Below are 26154 nucleotides of genomic sequence, written 5' to 3'. Positions count from 1 at the left end.
CTGATTCCAAAGCTATACTATACTGCCTGCTGTCTTATGTGGAATTTGGCTTTATTTCACTAGAGGTGGAGATATTTTCTCAGTAATTTTATAGTTTTATAGGCAGGGAAATGCTTTCTCAGGAATTTCATAGTCCTATTGACAGGTCACATTCTTTTTAGCTAATTTAACTTTCCCCTTTTCATGGTCATTCCTTATTGAGGGTAAACAATAGCTTTGGTGGCATTTTCCAAAATGCCACCCCTTGTTTGATGGCGTACCATCTTCACTCAATCAATGAACATTTATCAAGTGCCTACTAAGAGCCAGGCCTTATGATAAGTGCTAGAATCTTAACAGCTAAGGACTTTGTTTCTAAAACCATAAACTTGATTGAATGAGAAATGTTTGTGTCAAGGAAGAAGACTACAATCTCTGCATCTAAAACTAGTAAATTTTATCTATGTCAAATATTTATGAATAAGAATAAAAAGGAATGTCAAATATTTATGAAATGATGCCATCCATGGTTGGATATAGGGCAAGGGTGGGGTGGAATAAGAGATGACTATGTAAATGAGGAGAGTGCCAACAGAAGTCAGGGAAGCATTTTGGGGATGTCACGATAATGAAATATTTCCCTTCATAAAATGATGACTGAGTAAATACCTCCAGACTTTTGCTTCTAAACCATTTGCTGCTTGAAGTAGAATGTTGGAGGGTCTACCTCTGGGGTTCAACTGGACTGACTACTTTGATAGCACTGACTGATGGGTTTGACTGATTTTTCTTTGAACTGAATAGACTAGATGTTTGACTGAATTGACTGGATCGACCCGCTGTTTTGGCATTATGTGAACACAGTCAGTAAGTGCTGATGCAGCTACAGAATTGTAGAAATTAATCCTGAAAATGGTGGTGAAGGAAATCCAAGCCTGAGTCAGAAACCATGCTCAGTCCACGAAGGCTGATCAATTTCCCACTCCCTAATTAAAACAAGCCACCAAACACCACTGTAGCACAAAATCTAGTGCATTCCTTGGTGATGAATGTGACCAGCTTGCAAATTTCTTCTTGCTAGAGGATGGTGATTTCTTGTGCAACAGCAGGTAAACAGAAAGCCTGCTGGCAATTCATGTTCTGTAATGTGTATAGATCCACACCCTCAGCCCCCAGACACAGAAATCTCATTTGAACTGAATTCATAAAAATATATATATATATATTTTTTTACCACAGAATATGGTTTGGTGCAATGGATATGAAATGCTTGATTTTTAGTTAGGTGACCTGGATTTGCCACCTCCTACCCGTGTGACCTTGAGAAAGTTCACCTCAATTTCCTCATCTGTGAAATTAAAAAAAGTTGAACTAGATGTTTTCTGTGGTCCCCATACACTTGAAATCAATTATTATCTGAAATTGACTCATTCTAAGAGAGGCATTTGCCCTAGATGGATAAACCATGAGATATGGGTAATACAGAACATTGACTCATTCATGCAATAGACATTTACTAAGTGACTACAATGTATAAGATAGTGAGGTCACTAAGATAAAATATGAATGAATGGATGAAAATGTAATTAAGGGTTTGTTTTGTGCCAAGCACCATGAAAAACATCAGAAATACAAAAAGAGAAATCTAGACAGTCCTTGCTCTCAAACAATTCATTCTAATTGGCAGAAACAGAATGTAGAAGAGAGTTCAGTTGCAGGGCTGATGGAAGGATCCAGAAATCTTAAGGGTTCAACAGGTAGGTGGGTGTTCAGATGGCAAGACCCAGGGGTCTTTAGAATACACAAGCAGATCAATTCACAGGGGTCTTTAAGGCCCAAAGATGGGGCAATTGGTAATGACCCTAAGATTCAGGGGAAGGACAGACTTTAAAAGTTTGATGATTCTTAAGGGAAGGATTAGAATTAGTGACTCCAACCTCATCCTCTGAGTGAACAATCATAGCACTCTTCCTGCCTGTGAGGTCTAGGTGGCCTGAGGCTAAGGGAAGGAGTCAAAGGAATGGGAGAAGGGTACTTCTAGGGGTTTATATCCTTTGAGGGGGGTTAGAAGGATAAAGACTTGTCCACAGGCAAGTATAAGGTAAAGTACAAAGCAGTAACTTAAAGGAAAAAGCTAGTGAATGTAGAGTCAGAAGATTTGGGTTCAAGGGCCAGTGCTGGCACTTTGGACAAACCATCTGATCTCTCTAGATTTCTTGTTTCCTTATCAGTAAAGGAAAGGGGAAGTGTTTGGAATGTATTACATATATAGTACTTTCCAATTTTAGATTAATCATTCAATAAACATTTATTAAGCATCTGCTACATGCAAGACACTGTGTTAAGTATTGGGGAGACAAAAAAAGCCAAAAGATAATCCTTGCCCTCAAGAAGCTTACAATCCAAATTGGGGGGGGGGAGCGAACAATATACAAACACATATAGAAAAAGTGAATTATACATTCAGAGGGTAAATAGTAAATAATTAACAGAGGGAAGGCATTGGAATTAAGAGGGGCTGGAAAAGGCTTCCTGTAGAAGGTGGGATTTCAACTGGGACTTAAAAGGAAGCTAAGGAGGTCAGTAGTCAAGGTGGAGGAGGGAGAGAATGCTAAGAAATGGAGTACTAATAGATGGAAAGAGCAAAGGTGGAAATGTTCTAAGATGAAGGGAAGGTTGTTGCCTATAGAACAGGCATTCCAGAGGGTGCTGTGGAAGGACTGGGTGGGGTTAGGTTGAAACTTTAAGGTAGGAGGGTGAGGAAGATAAGAATGAGAAATCAGATGGTAAAGGGGTATGGAATGGGGTTTGGATGATGTTCTACAGTGGTTCAGAAACACTGGGATATGAAAGGTACAACCAGGTGTGAGAATGTCATCGTTGAGTAGAGGAAATCACTTCTTCTTTTTTTTTTTTTTTGCTTTTAGGAGGGCAATTGGGGCTAAGCGACTTGCCCAAGGTCACACAGCTAGTAAGTGTTAAGTGTCTGAGGCCGGATTTGAACCCAGGTCCTCCTGACTTCAGTGCCGGTGATCTATTCACTGCACCACCTAGCCACCCCCAAGGGCATCACTTCTTTACCTTCCAAAGACTGGTACAGAAGGAGATGCGAGGCCTGAAGTCAAGGGAGGGTTGTTTTTCTTTGTACCTGAGGTTTTCCACAACCTCCCTGGGAGATTGGGCTTGCAGCAGGAGGTGGAATTTGCCTTGTGCTGATTCAGATGTAAAAAGTTGCTTTGTAAGCTCTTTGAGAACAGAGATCATTCCATTTCTGCATTTGTATCTCCAGACCTACTATAGTGCCTATCAGCTAGTAGGTATTTCACAAATGTTCAGTGATTATTTAATTGATTAATTCTATGAAGTCTTCCTTGAAAAGGGATTTTGGATGATGAAAGAAAAGAATAATTATATTATTAGTCTTTTGTAGTAGCTCTATTTATTTCTCTAATGTTATATATAATCATTAATTACATTAAGTACCTATTGTTTGCAGAGCAGTATATTACTTGTGGCAGGAGATATAAAATTTTAATAGGGTACCATTCCCACTCTCTTAGAGCTTATAGTTTTACTGAGGGATAAGCAATAGATAAACAAAGACAGCTACAATGAACTATATTGCATTAGAAGTTCATTAGAGGTTCAAAACAATGTACTTTGGGAGGATTATGCCATGAAGAATAGTTCATACCAATGTACAGACATATGGGAAAGGGGTAAGCCTTTTTATATAGCAACTACCATGTGATAGGCATGGTGCCGTGAGCTTTACAAGTGTTACCTCATTTCAGTCTTGCAACAATTCTGTGAGGTCAGTATTGTTATTGACCCGATTTTACAGGAAACTTTAAGAAATATGTGGCAAACAGATATTATCCAACTTGCCCAGGGTTATACAGCTATTAAGTATCTGAGGTCACATTTGAATTCAGGTCTTCCTGACTCCAGACCTAGTGTTCTATCCACCACACCATTAGCTGCTTTTAGTGGGTCAGAATTCAGAAGATAAAGAGGAGGAAGGAGACATTTTAGGCAAAGAGAATGGCATGAGTAAAGGTCAAAAATTTGGAGGGCCCAGGACACGTTTGGGGAGTGGAGCAGACAAAAAAGTCTAATTTTGGCTGGAGTGTAATGCACGCAAGGAAGTACTGAGAGCTAAAGCAGGAAATGTGGCAGATTGTGGAGAACTGGGAAAGATCACCAGCTGAGTGTGGACTTTACTCAGAAGGCCACTGAACATTTTTGAACAAGAAATGACATAGCCAAATCTCTACATAGGGAAGATTATTCTGGAAGCAATATAAAGGTTGATTTGAAGAAGGGAAAGTGTAGAGGAGGAAAATAAACAGCTTTCAGGAGTCCATTACAATACTCCAGGTGAGTGCACTTACTAAGGATATGGCAGAAGGAAAGAAAGAAGGAGCCAGATTTGACAGATAATATGGAGGCAGAATTGATAGGACTCACTAACTTATTAGATATGAATGGGAAGCTTGGGAGAGGAAAGATTCAAAGATAACCCCAAGCTTTCCAACATGGAAGAAAGGGTGGATGGTAGTACCATTGAGAAAAATAAATTAAATGAGGAGAGGCATGCCTAGGGAGAAAGCTAAATGGAATGTTCGCCTTCCAGTTACTGGAATTTCAGAGATGCTTTTGCCTCCTCCTTTCTGATTGATCTTCAATTGTCAGTGACTCTTAACACTTTAGCTTTAAATTTTTAATTCATTTTACCCTCCCTGACTCCCTAGGAGGCAGCTGGGGTTCGATTCTGGCTTTGAAGTGCTAAGGGTTCTTTAGGATCAAGAATCTCTATCTTGTCGATTCTTACTTTATCCTTTCCCAGTGTTTCGTATCAATCTTCTTGCTGCTACCCACTTGCATTCTCTGAGACTGTCTCTCTGCCTGATTTAAGAAAGACCAACTCAATGCAATATTCTCTTCCATAAAATAGAATACAGGCGCCAGTTGGAAAATAAGCAAAATAATATATGTAGGGATATCACTTGTGAAACAGAAATTCTTTTAGTGTTCTGAAATAAGTAACTCATTGGCTAAACCATTCATTCATAGTAACAGCTCTCTTCAAACATTCAGGATTTGGGGATCAAGATGCCATCTTATAACTGGCATCTTTTTCTTACTGATACCACAATCACTAAAATAAGAGACTCTCTCCTGTGCACTCTCTCCATACAAAACTTTGGCATGTGCCAAATATCCAGCAACTATCAGGGCATTTAATATTTTTTTTGTTATTCTGAGATAAGTACAATAGGTAATTAATATTCTGATCATTGCTGTTGATATTTTTCAAATTTATTACTTATTTTTTAACATTCTTTTCTTTTTAGTTTTAAGTTTCAAATTCTCTTCCTCCCGTCCCTCCCCCACCCACTTTGAAGGCAAGCAATATGATATCAATTATGCATGTGAAATAATGCAAACCATATTTCCAAATTAGCCATATCTCAAAAAAGTTTTTAAAAATAGAGAAAATTATATTTCAATTTTCATTCACAGTTTATCTGTTCTCTCTCTGGAGGTGAATGTCATTCTTTCATCATGAGTCCTTTTGAATTGTCTTGGACCATTATACTGATCAGAGTAGCTAAGTCTTACACAGTTGCTCATCATTATAACATTGCTATGACTGTTCATAATGATCTGCTGGCTCTTCTCAATTTGCTTTGTATCAGTTCATATGGGTCTTGCCATGGTTTTTCTTTTCTTTTTCTTGAGCATCTGCTCAATTTCCAATACTTTGCCACCACAAAAAGAGCTGCTAAAATATTTTTGTACTCATAGATCTTTTTCCTTTGTTTTTGTTCTCTTTGGTGGTATAAACCTAGTGTTGGTATTACTGGGTCAAAGGGTATGCACAGTTTTATAATCCCTTTGGGCATAGTTCCTTGTTGTTCTCTATAAGGTTTGACCAGTTCACAACTCTGGCAGTTTATTAGTACACATGTTAATTATGTTATTTATTAGTATACATATTTTCCCTCATCTCTTCTAGCATTGTCATTTCTGATAGATGTGAAGTGGTACCTCAGAGTTGCTTTAATTTGAATTTTTCTAACAATAGTGATTTAAAGCATTTTTTTTCATATGACTATAGATAGCTCTGATTTCTTCTGCTGCTCATATCCATTGACCATTTTTCAATTGGGGAATGGCTCTTGTTTTTATGGATTTGAGTCAGTTCCCTATATATTTGAGAAATGAGGCCTTTATCAGAGGAACTTGCTGTACTTTTAAAAAATATTGCTTCATTCTGTCTGGTACCTTTTAGCAAAATGCACTTTCCCTGATTCTCTCCTTTAATTAGGTCTATTTTTTGCCTTTGCTTTGTCTGAGATCATGATTGTTACCTCTGCCTTTTTACTCCCACTGAAGCACATTTGATTTTGCTCCAATCCTTTATTTTAACTGTCTGTGAGTCTTTTGTTTCAAGTGTATCTTTTGTAAACACATATTGTTGGATTCTGATTTGTACTCCATTCTGCTATCTGTTTTCCATTTATGAGTGAGTTCAGTCCATTCACAGTTATGATTAATTTATATTTCCTTCCATATTATTTTCTTCTGCTTATCCTTCTCTCTTTCTCTCTATCTCTCCCCCTCCTCCTCTATCCCTTTCTTCAAAAGTATATTTTGCTTCTCATTACTACCTCCCTTAAGCCACCTTTCCCCAGCCCATATCTTTTATCTTTTTTCTCTTCTATTTCACTGTTGGGTAAGATAGCTCTCTACACCCAACTGAGAGAATAAGTGAGAATATATGTGTATGTATGTATGTATTCTTCCCTCTTTGTACTAAATTCTGGTGAGAGTTCAAGCATTGTTGCCACCCCTCCCCCTATTTTCCCCTCCACCATAAAAACTCTTCTTGTATGCCTCTTTTATGTGAGGAAAATTTCCCCATTCTACCTCTCCTTTCCCCCTTTCTCCAAGTGCATCCTTCTTTCTCACCCTGGGCAAGTCACATAACCTCTGTTAATTAGCATGATATCTATCTGCTCACAAATAATATTTATCTAGAGGAAGTAATTTTTAGGTTCAAACTTTACTCCTGATCAGTATTGCTTAATTGGAAAGCAGAATCCCCAGCTACATATCCAAGCCTTGACTTCCTTTCCACCAAATGCCAGTTCTACAATGGACATATATAGCAAATAAATTCATTTATTCAAGTTGATAAAAAAAAAACAGAAACCAGAGAAACTATACATATACCAGACAATTCAGAATGAAAGGGCTCTCTTTGGGAGTGTCATCTCAGCTTGACAAAGAGAGAATCTCAGGTGTCTCCTAAGGGGGAAATTTCCTGAAGTTGAGTTGGTGATGGGGATATTGTAGAGATTTCTAGCTCCTTTACATGTTGGCTTCTTCCCAGAATCCTTCTCTGGGAAAATAAATTTTTCTTTTTTTCAGGAACACAGAGAGAGGTTAGAATGGTGCATCTTCTCTCTTAAAGCTCAAGTCAGAAGAGTCTGGTTCTCTCTTCTTTCTACTTCTCACCAACTCTTCTTGACCCTCACACAGGCATGGGGCATTGAATAATCAATCTCTGCCAATGAGGTGAGAGTCTCATACAACTGTGTCTATGAGTCAGGTTACACTAAGTATATGATTTGTATGATAAATTGGAGGGATAAGTTGTTGTTTGTCCTTCATTCTTTTTTTTTTTTAAAGCAATTGGGGTTAAGTAACTTGCTCAAGGTTAAACGGCCAGTTATTTCTGGGTGTGGTGCTGAGTATCTGACCCTGAATTCAATCCCAGGTTATCCCGACACTGGAGCCCATGCTCTTACTCGCTGTGCTACCTGGCCCTCCCATTTGTCCTTCATTCTTGAAGAGGACCAATGCCATCAGGAGGGAGATGACTTGACTTGCAAGTGAATTGGATTTAAGTGAGGCAGAGCTGTGCAGCCTCAATCTCTCCTCCAGGGTCACCTGAGTCCAGTGACAAGGCACAGATTAGGATGACTGGAGATGACCCCAGAAGCAATGTCCCAATGACTTTGGCCTTTTCAAACTAAGGTCTTTAACAGGTCTCAATTTGTCTGGGACAACACCCATTCAATGATTTAAATCTAGGTAAGAAATGGGGCAAAAAAGATGGAGGGATAAGTATGAGGAGTGAATAAGTAAGTATAAGGACTGGATAAGAATAAGGATTTCATTCATATAGGGAACTCCCCCTATTGATTCAAGTCAGTACCTCGTTTCCAGTTTATAATCTGAGAATCTTGACCACTGAAAGGTGAAAAGGACTTGCCCAGAGTCCTACAACCAATGAGCCAAAGGCAGGATTTGAAGCCCAGGTCTTCTTGGATATGAGGCCTGCTCTTTATCTAATGCATTATGTTTGCTCTTATAATTAGAAGAACTATTTTTTCCCCTCCTGGAGAAACACAACTCAGATTTTATAATAGCAGATAGTGAAGAAATGGGATTCATTTAACCAAAGTTTTCTATAGAGCCAGCTTTTCTGCAGTTTCACCTATGTACCATTAAGAAAGGGATTTGTTGAGTGAATGAATGGAGACTCCTAAAGCTAAATACATATGACCTTTTGATTATCTATTCTTTGGGATTATATGCACCGCTGCACCCTTTTTTATATTAGCTGGGCATATTGAGAGTTGACTATACATATGAGGGAAAATTCAGGTTTCAAACACTGGAAAAAATTTGCAGTCAAGCAGTGCCCTCAAATTCAATAAGTAAATACTATTTTCTTACCCTTCCTGTTTTGTCAGTCTGTGGAGATAGCTTCCCCTTTGACTGTTCCTTTCCCCTTCCCAAAGTACATAAGGAACTATGAGTAATCTCATTAGTGATTCACCTCCTCCTAATTAGATACAGTTGATTTGACAACCTCTTTTTTTCCCCTAAGACTGACTTCCTTTTTGTCAATTTTCCTGTCAGTGAATTAACTACCCACTCCATCCTTATGGTAGGTGGGCCTATTGTTGTGGTGTCATGGTTTGTTAGGCAGAAGTTGGGGGATGCTTCCACAATAAGCCATAAAATGTAAAGCTTGGCAGTTATGAACATATAATTCTGTGCCCAACTTGATGGCTTTGATAAGACCTGTTGTGCTTGTGGTATATGGCACAGGGATGATCACAAATCAGGAAACCCATTATGGAGCATTTAACCAATCTCCTGGTGGGGATCCTCTATCTGGGGGAGTTCCTGGATCTCGTAGATGGATTTCTTCATGGAACTAGATCATCTCTGAAGTCCCTTCCAATTCTATGATTGTATCTCACATATATATACACATACACATACATGCACATGCAAGCACACGTACACATACACGGACATACACAATACACACATGCACACAATGCATATACACACATACATATACATGCTCACACATATACTTGCAATACATGTACACACATACTTGCAATGTACATACACATATACACATACATTCACAATATACATACATGTTAAGATACACACTGCAATATAAATATACATATAACATATAATGCAACACATAACATATAATGCAACACACATGTACACACATATGCACATACATACACATACATGCACATGCACATACAAACATACAAATAATATACATGCAACACAATATACATACACACATATACAACACACACATGTATACGCAATGCATATACATACATATGCATGTATGCACACATACACATCTACATGCATATACACACGCATATACATGTGCACACCTACACGTACCTATACATACAAATGAACATACATGTACACATACATATATGCACACATATACACATACATATGCACATGTATATATACACATGCACACATACACAAATGTGTATTGTAATACATATGTGTATATACATATAAAGTATATATACATATACAATACACACATGCATATACACATATGCATATATGCACAAATGTGCGTATATAACACATATGTGTATATACACATAGATGTGTATATACATATAGATGTGTACGCATACATGCATACATACAAATGCATACACATATATCACAGAAGGAGAGGCAGCATGGCACAATGAAAATCATGCCAGGTTTGCAGTGAGTTTTTATAATGCTAAAATTAGGACAATGTCAATATTTTTTAGTCAAACATTTATGAAGTACTGATGATATACCAGGCACTGTGCTAAGAAATGAGAGTATAAATATGAGAAAAAAAATTCTTGCCCTCAAGGAGCTCACAATCTAAGGTTGGAGACAACACATAAAAGAAAGTTGAAAGGATGGAGGAGCAGGTATCCAGGTATCCAAGAAGTCTAAGAAGTTCAACGTGAGTGTGAATGCATGAGAGGGAGGCCCTGCTGATAGAAGGTGTGAAGACTAGCTGCAAGAACCAACGAACAAGTTAGCAATCAAATGGAAATGTGGCTTGGGACTTCTACCCAAAGACATTCTACCAGTATATAATCTGGAGTTCTGTTGCACCAAACCAATCCTCTTTGTCTTGGTTGTCTCTGATGACAAGAACAGATGCGTAATAAGGAATATGACAGATACTACAAGAGGCAAGGTGAGGGGCTGATCCTTAGTGGGAATCTTACTATTAAGGCACTGGTGAAGGTTGGAGCTGTACAATGGAGTGCTGTAGCAGACTGTGACTGATCTTAGATGGGGTACCAGGAAGCAGCTGAAGCATGCTGCCCTATGCATTTTGTGTGGTGGCCATGAGGATGTTGCATGATGAATTTCAGCATTTGGGTCATGAGATAACACTTGAGCTAATGAGAAATAGATTTTTGTGGCGGAAGTGTGCTGTTAATCTTCAATGTGTTTAAAGACAACCAAGTCGTGCAGTTGATAGAGATCTGGACTTGGAGTCAGGAAGTCTGAGTTGAAATAGCTTCAGATATATAGTAGCTGTATGACCCTGGACAAGTCATTTAAGTTGTGTCTTCCTCCATTTCCTCAACTATAAAATGGGGACAATGATAGCACCTACCTCCCAGGGTTGCTATGGGCATCATAGGAAATAGACTTTATGGTATATAACTTCCCAGTCAGAATTAACTGTGATCAAGGTAAAGACTTGAAAGAAAACTGCTTATGGAAATGCTCACTTTGGCAAAAATCAAAAAGTTTAGAACCACACTTTACCACTTTCAGGGAGACCCACAGCCTGAGCATTTCAAATACACAGTGCTCAAAATACTAGGGAACTTGAACTTAGAGCAGAGATCTCAGTGTAGTCAACATGGGGCATTTTTAGTGCATGTGTATAATGCCACCAATGATGATACAACAGGCTATACCTGTATTTACAAATGTGACTTGTCAATCTTTGTAAATCAGCCCCAGAGAATGAACAGAAACCTAGAAAGGCAATGCATGGGAGCTTTGATTTCTGGGTAGAGAGTCAGAACCCGATGAGCCAGTGGATGGATAGTCAGCTAAGTTGACACTAAGAAGAGCCCACCCAACTGCTGAAATAATAATTGTGAAGCACTTAGCATGATGCAGGGCATATATTAAGTACTATATAAATGTTAGCGATGATGATGATGATGATGATGATGATACTGCTGCAAAAAGAGCAGGTCAGAACTCATTCTAATGAGAATGAAATTTGGAATATGTGCCCAATGGAGAGTTATAATTCAACCAGCTATAGCTAAACTAAAGAATAACTCTTCTTCATCTAAAGAGGGAGAATGCAACCTAGAGACAACTAGAGTCAAAGTGATAACCCAGTTGTAGAGTACATTCATAGGAACCTGTGATAGCTGGCATGAACCATCCCAGAAACTCAAGAGGTCTCTGTAGAAGTGCCAAGTCTATTTGGCTGGTAACCAGGCTTACTTAAAATATACTAGGGGAATAGGAAAGATGGTTACTCATAAAACCAGATGAAATCCATTTATGAATTATATGAAATATAGGCCACTGCAATATATTTTGTTACGTATTATATTATGCCATGAATTATTGCTATTGTACTATAATATACATATATATTTGTAGTACTATATACATACATATATGTGAGTATATATACACACATACATGCACACATATATTTACTATGAGTGCAGTTTTGATACCTATGGTGGTGTGTGATATTTGGTATTAATTGCTAATATATATTTCTCTAAGTGTACCATTGCTACATGTTCATGGAATTTATATATTTGATTATCATGTGCAACATTCTCATGTATGCTATGATTGTATACAGTATGGGTCATGCTTAAAGTACACTGTCCTTTCTTATTAAACCTGGGTTAACCATGTGCACTATGTGAAATGCAAAAATCTGACATGCCCACCCACAGATGTTCTGATGTCTCTCAAGTTTATTTTCAGGGATCACAAATTTCCCACTGTGGGAAGAGTGTAAGCAAAAGCTGAAGGTGTATGCACTGGGGCTGAAAGACAGATGTTTAAAGGGAAGTCTTCAGATGCAAAATAGACTTTCCTGGAAGGGGTGAGAGCCTTCAAGGGCTTATGAACAGAACTCCTCAGAGACTAGGAACTTGCCTCCAGAGCAAAGAATGCTTAGACAACTTTGACTCTAGACCCTCATTCACATAATATTGCTTAAGGATTATGGGAGTTGTAAGTGAGTGAATTGAAAGTAATCACCCAGTGAAGAAACAAGCATCTTACCTAAGTGCTTTTGAACCCAGAAGGATTTGTCAAAAAGGAGGGAAGAGACTACTCACAATTCTGTCTTGTAAGAGAAAAAAGCAACTTTAGAGGTGAGGAACTAATGGAGTGAATAAGCATTTACACAGCGCCTACTATGTGGCAGTCACACCTACTATGTGTTGGTCACTGTGCAAAGTGCTACAAATACAATCTCATTTGATTCTCACAATAATGCTATGAAATAAGGGCTGTTATTATCCCCGTTTTGCCATTGAGGAAATTGAGGCAAAGAGAGGTTACGTAGATTTGCCTGGTGTCATTCAGATACTAAGTGTCTGAGTCCACATTTGAACTCAAGTATTCCACACTATAGACCCAGTGTTCTTTAATCACCAATGCCACCTCACTTTCAAAAGAAAAAAAAGTTTCTGCTAAGCTAATTCTCATGCTGGTTCTATAGCACACTCATCCCATTCTGTGGTTGAAGGAGGAAGAGCCTATGACTGACCATTAACAAGTAAGCAAATCTGGGAGGTCAGTGAAGTGGTGTGTCCAAGAGAGACACTGCACCATGGGAAAGGTCTAGTGGCAAAGCCAACTTCCCAGCTCAGCCTGGAAGCAGCTAGCCAGAAGCTGTGTTGTCTCCCTGGCCTTATCTGCCAAGCATCTGGCCCAGTCCAGTAGTAACCAAGGCTGGTGAGGAGCCAACACAACCACCAAGGGCCCTGTTTGACTTAGCCAAGCAGCGTATTGGCTTCTGTAGTCAAGACACCACACCACAGGAAGAATAAACCCAGTTGATCCCCTTAGTTTTCTCACAATTTCTATTGTACCTTGTAAAGAGCTTAGACCAGCAAAACAGAGTGTTCAGCACAATTGCCTGGCACGTGCTTCTTGATTGACTGGCTCATCCATCGCTTCCCCTGTGCCCTATGATGAATGTCTGAGAACCCTTTGGAGTGAGAAATGACCCTGAGGGTCTATGGTTCTGGAGTCATTAGCTGCTTTGGCCACATGTTCTTTTCTGCCATTTCCCCCTCAGTTTTTGCCCATTCTTCCTTCTTTCTAGACTGGGTATATTTGTAGAAGAGAGAATGTCTCTAGTGTTAGAGGTAAATGCTTTATAAATATTATTCTTAATATGTGTTTGCATAAATACCTCTACTAAAGAAGTAAATAAACACACTGGTGTTGATCTATGAGCTAGGGAGGAAGATAGTCACCCACAGAGTCACTCCTAGAACCCTGGAAGTAATAGAACCAATCCTCTGCAGACTCAAATTTCCAGGCTTAATGTGTGTTGGGCAAGTGAATCTCAAAGGGAGTGGTACAATTAAAAAATATAGATATAAGAATTTTTAAAGGCTATTAGCCTGAATCTATCTCAGTAGTCCCTGAAGACATAATTACACACATGTACATATGTATTAGGGCATGTATCTATACATACATAGAACAAGCTATCTACTTCTTTACCTGCCTCTGGGGAACCATGTATACGTATGCATGTGATATACACACATACACATATATGTGTGTAGGTATATTATATGTATATGTGTATATATAGATATATGCAGAGGTATATATGTATGTACATGTGTGTGTGCATGTATGTATCTTGAGCAGATACAGAAATCTTTTATCTACTTCTGTATATGTATGATTCATCTATGGGTTTAGTCCCCCCAGTTGGTTGCTGAGTCAGAAAAGCTTTTGACTTGGAATAAGTATTTAAGAAGATGAGATATGACTCCAGTTTGGAGGTGTGGGGACATGGAATAAAAAAGTGTCCTTCCCCAATCCAGGTTTGTGGCAAGGCCACATGGTCTTGCTTCATGGTCCTGCTTCACACAGGGAATGTGAATTTTACTAGTCAGTCTCCTTTCTTTTTTGTTTCCTTCAGTCTAGCTTTAAACCTGTGAACTTCAGCGGGGCCTAGAAGACCTTTGAGTACTGATGACAGACAAGGACAGCTTGTCTTGGACCAGTTGTAGTTGCATCAGGGTTAGCAGGATAACGCTTGAGATAAAGAAAGCATTGGTATTGAAAAAGGAGGCCTTGGGTGCTGCTAGGTGGCACAGTGAGTAAGATGGCTGGCCCTGGAGTCGGGAGGACCTGGGATCGGTTCAAGTCTCAGATACTTAACACCTACACAAAATAACAGTGTAATGTTGGCAAGTTACTTAGCCCCAATTGCTTTAAAAAAAAAAGAAAAGAAAAAGGAGGCCTCTAAAAGGAAGTTCCCATTTGGTGACAGGTCAGATTGTGTTCAGTAAAGGTGAGATGTGAACTGCTAAATTAGGAGCCTTGCAAAAACTGTTAATGTCCTAACTAGGTTTGAATATCATTCTTCTAACTGACCAAAGCAGTAATTCTAGATTTTGTTCTAATCCTTCTATGATTCTTTATTCCTTTTTCTACGTGGGAATAAACTACTTTTTTCATATCTGATTAATGTTTGTATGTTGGCTACCTTGTTTACTTTTCCCCTTACTGAGAAGAACCTTTAGACTTTGAGCTCAAAACCATTGAAATAATTTGTAATTATACATGTAGCAACTTTTCCAAGAGTAGTTGGGGTGTATCTGAAGATCAAATAAATGTAAGAATTGGTGAGTCCATTTTCCCTATTTGAAAATTGTGATAGCAAGTAAAGGAAAGAGTGATAGGCTCTTTTCTTTAACAGCACTTTAGGCCTCAGCTGGTGTGTGCATGCATGTGTATATATGCACATATATTATGCATTTATACATATAAGCTGCTATACAGTTATATAAATTATATTAACTATATAATAGTTGAAAAAAACTTAAATTCTATTCAGCATAGTCTCTTATGAAGTGAAGGAAGCCTTTAATATCTAATAGAAAAAGAAAGTCTATAAAAAGGGCTAAAGCGGACAATAAAACATTGTTGCTTAAAGCTATAAGATTCAGGAATTCATTTATGCAGAACACTTCATTCCTCTAAAGTGCCAGATAAATGAGGTGTTGCCATAATTCATTCCAATGCTAAACATGAAAAAAATTTTTAAAAATTAGCGCCATTCTACACATTCTACATTGTAACTTCCTTTGTTTCTGAAAGTTAGAGGGGAAATGGAGAGAAAGAGAGAGAGAGAGAGGAGAGAGAGAGAGAGAGAGAGAGAGAGAGAGAGAGAGAGAGAGAGAGAGAGATAGAGAGAGAGAGAGAGAGAGAGAGAGAGAGAGAGAGAGAGAGAGAGAGAGAGAGAGAGAGAGAGAGAGAGAGAGAGAGAGAGAGAGAGAGAACGAGAATGAATATGCCTTAGACAAGAGGTTCTTGGTTTCAAATGTGGCTTTGATACTAGCTGAGTGACCATAAGCATGTCACTTATCTTTAATTCTTTCATTTGTAAAATTGACTGTTCTACTACCTACCTCACAAGGTTATGGTGAGGTAAATGCCTTGTGAACCTTAAAGCATTATATGATGAGTTATTATAATACAGAGTTGAGTGTCCATTTCCTGAGGCTGTAGTAACAATGGTTAGATCATTGTTGTAAGGGCTCATGTTTGAACACAGGTATTTTGTCAGTAAAAGTTGTTTCATTCTTCATATTTATGTCTGTATTTGTATTCTCTGGGCATAGCACTGTGCCTGGAACATAGTAAAGAGATATAACATTTATTAAGAGCTTACCAGGCACTTAATAAATCCTTGTTGATTGTTTGTTTAATATGAGGTCTCCACCATCAGGGTTCAATCAACCAGTACTTTTGATATGTTTTCTCATGGGTTTGCTAAAATCACTGCCTTTCACTTCCCTCAAAAATCAAGTTGTCATTGTTGGATAGTCTGAGTTTAGAGGCTGATATTAGGGAAGACTCTACTGGAAAAAAAAGGAGTAAGTCTGAGAATAAAAGTTATATATAAGCCTGATATACTTCTCCAGACAGTAACTATGACACAGCATCATTCTTAGTTTTCCCTATCTGTGAAATGGAAATGTCTTTCCAATATGACGAAAATTCACTTCCCAATATAACTTAAAGGAATGGAAAGATAATATAGCTTGTTTCCCTTTGCTATATCAGATCAGTAAAAAGAAAGGAACTAACTACATAAAGAACAGAGACTTCGTTCCTTGGATTTTGTCTTGTCTGGGAGGTGGGTGATAGAGTCCAGTGAGAGACATGGGTCACTGAGTAGCTCTAAGTTTAATGGCCTCTCTGGCAAAGCTTCTGTTATTATAGTCATAAGACAAACAGTCTCTGAAACTCGTTAAATAAATCTGATGGGGCTCGTGTCAAGCAAAATGCTCACAGGACTCTCAAGGAGACATTTAAAATAGATTTTCATATCATAGAAGGCTTATCTGAGAATGACTAAAAGTAAGAAAAGTTGGGTGGAGGGGAGGATGAGTTTTCACCTTGGGGACTCATACATGTCCTGGAAATGGAAAGATTCTAATAAATGTTTTTGTGTAAATGATGTATTTCCAGGGATGACCAAGGAAAATGCAACTTGAAGCAGAAGAATGAAATTGGGAAGAGTAATTTCTCGACTTTAAGGAACTTGGATATAGTAAAGAGAAATATCATTCGATATAATAGTAACAACTAACACATATGTAGCACTTTAAGATTTGCAAAACCCTTTACAAAGAAGATCTCATTTTATCCTTACAACAGTCCAAAGAGGTGGGTGCTATTATTATCCCCATTTTATAGATAAGGAATTGAGGAAAGTATAAAGTGACTTGTGCACAGGATTGCATGGCTATTAAGTATCTGGCGCTAGATTCGAATGGAGGCCTTCCTAACACTAGATTTGGGGCTCCATCTACTGTGCCGCCTATGTGCCTCATACAAGATACCAGAGAGCAAGTGAGACAGTGGAATGATGGCTGGATTTGGAGGCCAAAGGCCTAAGTTTGAGTCCTACCTCCACAAGTTATTTCCTGTTTAACTTTGAGCAAACTCATTAAGCTCTCTGGACTTTCAATTTCTTGCCTGTGCAATAATAGGTTTGGACAACATGACTTCTTAGATTTCTTCCAGTCCTAAATCTATGATCCTATGAAGTCGGGGGTATTGCTGAGAAGGCTGGTATAATGGGGGAAAAACCGTACTGAGCCTCCAAAGACGTTAGTTTTATCCCAAGCTCTGCCACTAATTTGTGTGATATTGGGCAAGTCACATAAGGTTTCTGGTCCTCAGTGTCCTTATCTGTAAAGTGATGGGCTAAAGTGGACTTCTGGCGATGCATTTATTTATTTAAAAGAGTTACTTTTAAAAATGCCCATTATTTTTCAGGCATGCTAGGTATACAAAGACAAAAACCAAAATGGACAATCTAGTCTAATATCCTCATTTTTTATAGATGAGGAAACTGAGGCTCAGATGGAGAAGAGAGTTACTTTTCCAAGGCTGAACAGCAGGTTAGTGCCCAAGTGAGACTTAGAACCCAGATCTCCTGACCCCCAGATTAGTGTTATTTCCAGTACTGTATTCCATTGAGTTCCTTTTCCCAGTGAGTATTCAATAATTTGGGGCCACTAGATGGTTCAGTGGATAGAGCACTGGACCTGGAGTCAGGAAGACCTGAGTTTAAATCTGATCTCAGACACTTATTAGCTGGGTGACACTGGGCAAATCACTTAACCTCTGTTTGCCTTAATCCAGTGGGGAAGGAATTGGCAAACCACTCCAGTATCATTACCAAGGAAACTCCAAGGAAAATATGGTCCATGGGGTTATGAAGAGTTAGAGATGATTAAATGACTAAACAGCAACAAATTTTATAATTTATTCTCTGAGGATGCTTTAAAATGAAAGAAGGCCCCCATCTCTCCAGGAATAATTTTGTGATGTTGCAATGTAAGCAAGACACAGACAATATTAAATGATATCCAGAGATCCCCATAAACTTCTGATTCTTTGGAAGATTTTTGTAAGGGAAAGGGTTATGAGTTGTTGAACTTAAGGTCTTCTCTATTTTATTTTCAGAAAAAGAGAATATGTTTAAATTCATAGGTGTGTGTATGTATGTATGTGCGTGTGTGTGTGTGTGTGTGTGTGTGTGTGTGTGTGTGTATAGGGCAAAATCAGTACCTTTTTTCTTCACCTTCCTCCTCCCTGCCCTACTAAAGCTGATTGACCTGGCCCTGAGCAGGTACATTTAGAATATAATGGTACAGGCACAATAATAAAACCTCTTTCCTTGGGCTGATTTGTCTGTAGATGGAGGAAGCCATCTGTCAGGGCACATTGTGAGAAGACCCATCTTCTTCTAACAATGGCCCTGATGAAACGGCCATAAAGCATCAAATCAGGAAGTTGGCAGGAGGGGGGCAGGGAGGAGGAGAAGAATCACCTCCTGGCAACAGGGAAGAGGAAAGGAAAGGAAAAAATCCAGCCCCCATATACAAACCCCCAAATCAACATCTAGGATCATTGTAGCCGACAGGATGAAGGGAACTGCACACTATCTGAATGTCAAGTGACAGTGCTGGCTGGCTGGTTTAAAATGAGCCACTAAAGAGAGAAATGTTTAAAAAAGATGAGGGCTAAATGCCAACTTCCACTGCCTATGGGATTTAGAAAGGATGGCCCTATTTGCTTTTCACCCCAAAGAATTCTGGAATGGTGCAATGGCTAAATCCCTGGTCCTTGAGGCAGAAAGACCTGACTTAAGACAGTTACTGACCATGTGACCCTTGGAAAATCATTTAATTTCTCTGGACTTTAGTATCCTCACTTATAAAATGAAGGGGATGGACTTGATGGCCTATAAATTCCTTCTTAGCTCCCTGATCCTAAGACACTTGGCCTGGTAATGGGAAGGTAGAGGTATAAAAATCCATTCTTCTGCCTCCAAGAAGAGACTTCCCTAAGAGAACAGGCACTTCAGCCTCAAGAAGGTGTATTGCTCTGTATTGGGGGAGCTTATTGACAGGAGGGAGGGTCATTATGTATGCACATATTTGTTTTTTTAGGTGATTATGTAGGTGAACGGAGTGGGGATTGTCAATATAGCATATGGATTTCTTCTTTAGAAAAACACAATATTCCCTTAGCCAGTACTAAGTTGTCTTGAGTGAGGAGGAGGAAAATTAAAAAAAAACAAACAGGCATGTGGATCTAAGTAGAGACAAGATACAAATTCTGGACTGCAAAGAAAATAGTGAAAGTTTGTTGTTGTTGTTTCATCTTGTGAAGGAAAACAGAAAACCATGCTGCTGATTCCAAACCTAAATAATTAATCACAGATTAAGTCTATGTCTCTATTACAGAAAATCTGGATCCATATTCCTTCCCTCCCCCAACATAATCCAAATAGATAGTCTGGATACCTAAATGGAAACTGGTGACTAGATTTATATTCACAAAATGAGAGATATGGAAGAGAACTCATAGACCCTCTACTCTTCCCTATACAAAACTCTTCACTCGAGTATCAACTCCCACTGAGAAGAGGTCCTCAGAAATATCATCAGTTTGTTGCATTCAGAATTAGTTGAATAACTAGAGTCAAGTAATATTGATTAGTAGATTAATTTCATTCATGCCAACTTAGATGGAAGACTAGAATGAAGTGCCCCAGTTCTTTGTCCTTATTATTGTTCAATGTTTTATTAGTGACCTACATGAAGACATATAAGTCATGCTAATAAAATTTGTAGATCATACAAAATTGAGAGGGATGGGTAACATGTTGGATAACAGATGTAAGATCCCCAAAGTTCTCAACAAATCAGAGCAGCAGTCCAAATAAATTACAATTAAATTTAATAGAAATAATTATAAAATCCTACACTTGGTTTCAAGGAAATCACCAAAACAGGTATAGGCTTAGGGAAAGATGGTCAGAAAATGGCTCTTATGATAATATAATGCAGTAGATAGAGCTGGATTTGGAATCGGAGGACCTGAGTTCAAATCCTAGTTCCGTAGCTTACTATGTAAATTGGGGAATTACCTCTTCTCTGTAAAAGGTGTCTGTGGGTAAGTTAGGTGAAGGACAGAGGGATGCTAGGAAGAGATTGTGTATCATAGGAAAAGAAGGATTAAAGAGGGGTTCAGAAGCCTTTTCTTGACTATTGAAAGGACCTTAAGTTTGGATTTCAGCTTTGGTTGAAGATGTTACATGGATTCCATAAGCTTTGGTTCTATGGATTGGCTGGCAAAATGAGGTCCATTAGCTATGGCTATGCGTAGCATCAATGCAATGTTTACAGCATTCATGATCATGAAAAAGTGACTGTAAGTGTCACATAATGGTTGATTGCAAAATATACCAAACTCTCCATATAGAGTATAGAACTGAAGCATTTATTTAGACACTGGAAAACCGAATCTCAAAACCATAGTACCAAAGATATTCAGAAGTCATAATAATGCTGAGAGCCCCAGCATCCTCTGGCCTTCCAACAAACCAATACAATATCAATATTTACTCACAAACTTCTCTATCTCTTTGCCTGAGCTCCTTTGTCCCCCACCATCTGCCTATCTCTGAACCAGCTTCCTGTGGGCTCTGCTTCCTTTTAGCAAACTCCTCCCACCACAGGCTTCATGTGACTATATTTAGCCTATCGGGGGAAGAGTTTATCTTCACAACAGGGAACTTGCCCAAGGTCACACAGCTAGGTTTTTTTTGTGTGTGTGTTAAGTGTCTGTAATGGGAATGTAAATTTAAAGATCTTCCCTGCCACTAGGCTAAAGTGCACCTGGAGCCTGGGGTGGGAGGCTTGTTTTTCAGTAGATACTTTTTGATTGGCCAGTGGGTCCAGAAGGTTGTTACATTCTCTGAGCCAGAAGCAGGCTATATAAACCCTAATTTGAGGCTTTGTTTTGGGGCTCACTTTGAGAAGTGTTCTGTGATTTGATCAGATGAGACTCTGGGAAGCCGTTGTTGAGAGCCCCCCCCCCCACTTTGAAAAACCCAGATGTTGATTTGGTATGGATGTAATGGTTGGACAGTTTGGAAATATGTCTACTTGATCTGTTTCTCTGTCTTGATAATTCTGTCTGTATACTCCGAAGTTCGGGGTTCTGACCTTTTTCCCCTGAACGAGATAAAAGATATATGTTTGACTGATTAAAGTAAGCTTGTTAACCCATTTTGAGTTGCTTTCCTTTATCAAAGCAGATCCAAGAACCTGTGTTGGCAGCCACCCTGGGGACACTGGGGTGCTTGCTGATACAGTGTCTGAAGTCAGATTTGAAATTAGGTCCTCCTGACTCCAGGCCTGGTGCTCTATTCACTGCACCACCTAGCTGCCCCCAAAGTTTACTTTCAAAGCAGGGGAGGTCTTCAAACTCCCACCCAGTTCTATTAAGGGGCAGAGAAGATCTTCAAATTCCCTTTCTCATTACACAATGATGATCAATAAAGTCTTTAACTGACCACAAGAATGTGATAGCTTCTGGGTCAGTGGTTGTTATAGTCACAAATAAGAGTTAGAGCTAGAAAGAAGTTTAGAGGCAATTTAGTCAAATTCGATGATTGTACAGATGAGAAAAATTAGTCTCTGGTTATGACTTTCACGGAGCTAGTAAGCAACTTAGACAGGATTCAAAACCAGTGCTTTCTGACTAGAATACTATTAACTACACCATGCTGCCTTGTTGACAATCCATTGCAGGTGGCAGGTTGTGATCCTCAAGGCTGTATTCTAAAAGGGTCACTTGCTATACTAAAGTAGAATCAAACCCAAACAGGTCAAGGGTTTGTTAGAGGTAAATCAGTCAAATAGGTATTCTCATCCAAATTTGTCCATTTTCCACCTCTGTATGTTGAATAAAATTCCAATCTAATTATAGATAGAGTTGCCATTTGGGGTGACACAGTGGCAGACAAAGAAGACACAAAACTGGGCCATGCCACTCTTTTGTACTTGACTGAAAGCTTCACTTAAATTGAGCAGCTATCCCTCTTTTGAGAGAATAGCCTCTTGCTTATGGGAACTAATGTATCCCGACTCAGGGAAGTGGCTGAGATTCCCAGTGGTAAATGGAGCCAGTTTTCTCCCCATCTCTAATTTCCTGTGATTTTTGTGCCCTGGTGTATATGTTAATAGGTTGGCAGAAACTATGAAATTAAACTTGTGAGAGCCATCACCGGTATTCGACCTCCAGGCAATTATAGTAGCTGTCAAAGGTTTTAGAGCCAACATCGAACCTGACCCTTTTTAAATGACTCAAAAGTGGCATTTTAATGAGACAATAGCAGGAAAGGTTTTTTTTTCCTCTGTGTCTTTCTCTCTCTCTCTTTTTAACAAGTGACTTTAATGGAGATGATGGGGACTAAATTTCCTTGACTATCCACAGAATGTGTGTGTGTGTGTGTGTGTGCGTGTGTGTGTGCACGTGTGTTCCCATGTCCATTGGTTGGGGGAGGAAAGTGAAGTGAATTAAGCATGGGGGAGTCAAACAATGAGTTGCTGTCCATCATCCTATTAGTCTTGAGCCAGCTGAAATCTCTCATTAGAATCATCTTAAAAGCTGACTACTATTTTCCCCCTCCAATAGATGCTTTGGTATTCTTCTGACTATTGGAAGGAGTACTGGAATCTCAAACTTAATTCTATCCTTTCTCCTTCTTTCTTTTCTGGGCAGTTATACATTTTACCAGCAATGGATTCACATCCAGTATGACTCAAAGCTACTCACAGAGCAAACGTTGACCACCCTGAAAGTCTTATCTTTGGGGTATTTTACAAAAGCTAAATATAAAGAATTCTGCCACAAATAAAAATTCCTTGAGTACTAACTTCCTGAAAATCAGGTTTGTTTGTTTTTTTCTAAACTGACTCAGAAACTTTGACCATTTTTCTTCTTGAACTTTTTTCTTGAATGAAGAGCTGTCTGAGAGAATTGAGTTCAAGTCATACTCTGTTCCTGATTTCTTCCTATGTGGGTGATTCTTCAGTTAGTTAATAAGCATTAATCAAGTGTTTATTATATGCCAGGAACTGTGCTAAGTGCTGGGGGTACAAAAAAGGCAAAAGGCAACTCCTGGCCTCAAGGTGCTCACAACGAATGGGGGAGATAATAAGCAAACAAATATGCACAAACATAGAGTTGACTATCGTCAAGTCACTAAAATATTTTTGAGCCTCAATCTCCTCATTTCTAAAATGAGTGTCAAATGAAATAATGTATGTAAAGTTCTTTGTAAGCCTTTAAAAGCTAGTTAAGTATCGGCTATTCTCATTACTACGATTTTGGTCCCAGACTCCAGAAAAGTACCCTGCCTACTGCCCTGTATCCAGCACACGATCCTGTTTCCTATACATACCCTTTACAGTACCTTCCAGACCTCAAAAGCCCTTTTCCTAATGTATTTATTTGTAATAAAAAAGAGAATGAAAAATACTATTTATATAAACAAAAGGAATTTTGAAAGAAATATAGCCAATCATCAGATTGACTTATAAGATAGCGGGGATGGTGGGATTTCTTAAGGGTTCTGTTTATCTTTATCTTTTTGACACTTTTTAACAGTGGGTAGACTTATTCATACTGGCAGGCCCCTGAGGAGGAGCCAATACATAGGAAGAGATTGAATATCAGAGGGACATAAGGGATGATAATGGGGACAATCTGTTGGGGAAGATGGGAGAAGATGAGAACATGAGTACGTGTTTAGACTTGGCGAGGAAAATAGCTACTTCTTTATCAGAGACTTGAATAAAGGAAGAAATGGAGAGTGATGATAAGAAAGGGTTGGAAAGTAAAGAATAGAGTAGCATCAAATGAGCAAAAGGGAAGAACAGAGAGATCTTGACCAATGACCTTATTACTTTTTTCAGCAAGTATGGGGCATAGTCCTCAGCTGAGGAGGCAAGATAGGAGGCATGAGGAGAGAAGAGAAAATTTGGACTTGTCTCTGTGGTGAATGGAATAGGAAATCAATTAAAGAGTCAAATAATTGCCCTGCTGAAGTGAGGGCCCAGGTTAGATTAAATAACAAATTTGAAGGGAATACAATCAGCAAAGTTACATTACTTCCTCTAGCATCATTCAGCAAAACATAAGTAGAAGATGAGAAGCAGGGACAATTCCAGGTTCAAGTTTTGAAAGGTAATAGCAGTGATTAGATAGAGCAATAGAATGGATTCAACAATAGAAAGCATCATATAGAGTTGAATATAGTATAGAGCTGATTCACTAAGGATGTCAAAATCAGAAAGGGAAAAGATTACAGTCAGAGACATGATAGCCTGACAGAATACTGATGGGTAGGCAGTTTTAAGTCACAATGAAGACAAAGAATAGATTTGGGAACAATAAGCCATAGGAAGATATAGAATGATAGAAAGTTGTGATTGGATAAAGGGATTTCAGAGGTTTTGATCATGGAAATGGAGGTGATGACAAGATGAAGACTATGACCACCTTTGTGAAGCTTAAATGGAATGGAGAAGTAGGTCCTGGAAGGGGAGCAGACTGAAAAGCTAGGAGATCAGGGTATTGAGGGAACATCAACTCATGTTAAAGTCCCTCAGTATCATGGCAGAAGTTGAGTTAGAGAAGGAGACTGTGAGTTAGACCTTGCATTCACTGAGAAAGGAGAGAGAATAGCTTGGTGATGCGTACATAGATAACAGTCACCAGGATCTGTACTGGGCAATACATTTGGATAGTCATACATCTTAGTGTGTAAGGAACAGAGCTGCAATTTGAACCCAGCTCTTCTGCTTACAAATCCAGTGTTCTCTCCATTGTCCCATAAATACCATCACATTTAACCACCCTCTATGTAGCCTCCATTTCTTTTTGTCACAATTGGGTCTAGAGTCAGGGAGATTAGAATTCAATTCTTGCTTCAGATACTACGGTACCTGAGTGACTCTGGGCAAGGCACTCAACCTCTGTTTGCCTCAGTATTTTCTTGACTATGAAATGGGGATGATAATAGTACCTACTTCACCTTTGTGAGGATCAAATGAGATAACATTTGGAAACAGCACTTAGTGCAATGCCAGGGACAAAGCGGGTACTTGATAAATGCTTGTTTCCTTTTATCCTTTCTTTAAGGTCCCTGAAGTTACTTGTGGGCCCTACTGTCATGTATAGAAAGGTACCAGGCTGTAGCACAATTATTTTGGTCTGAACAAAGAAAAGAGATTCATGTTAGTTTGTATCATTTGATCTCAAAGAAGGGCAGGAAGAGAGAAATATCCTAATGTATAGGATATACTTGATAAATAATAGTAAGAGTAGAGAGGAGATACTGCAACCAAGCACTGGAATCTCACCCTAATACTAAGAACAGATATCTCTCTCTCTCCCTCCCTCCCCCCCTCTCTCCCTCCCTCCCTCTCTCTCTCTCTCCCCCCCCGCCTCTCCCTCTCTGTCTCTCTCTCTTGCTCTGTCTCTCTCCATCTCTGTCTCTCTGTCTGTCTTTGTCTCTGTCTCTCTCTGTCTTTGTCTCTCTCTCTCTGTCTCTCTCTCTCTTTGTCTCTCTCTCTGTCTTTGTCTCTCTCTCTCACTCTCTCTCTCTCTCCCTCCCTGCCTCCCTTCCTCTCTCTCTCTCTCTCTCTCTCTCTCTCTCTCTCTCTCTCT

At 39.0% G+C, this 26154-nt stretch overlaps 1 long non-coding RNA gene across 1 annotated transcript in view; it reads left to right on the top strand.

Annotated features, from left to right (window-relative positions):
• LOC138151250 (uncharacterized) overlaps nucleotides 1-26154 on the top strand; it is a 364336-nt gene that overhangs the window by 315740 nt on the left and 22442 nt on the right. The window lies entirely within an intron of this gene.

This window comes from Petaurus breviceps, unplaced genomic scaffold (genome assembly GCF_028583685.1).
Source record: "Petaurus breviceps papuanus isolate PSGF00001 unplaced genomic scaffold, PetGlider_PUasm1.0 90895, whole genome shotgun sequence".
NCBI lineage: Eukaryota > Metazoa > Chordata > Mammalia > Diprotodontia > Petauridae > Petaurus > Petaurus breviceps.
This window is presented reverse-complemented; position numbering and strand designations above follow the sequence as displayed.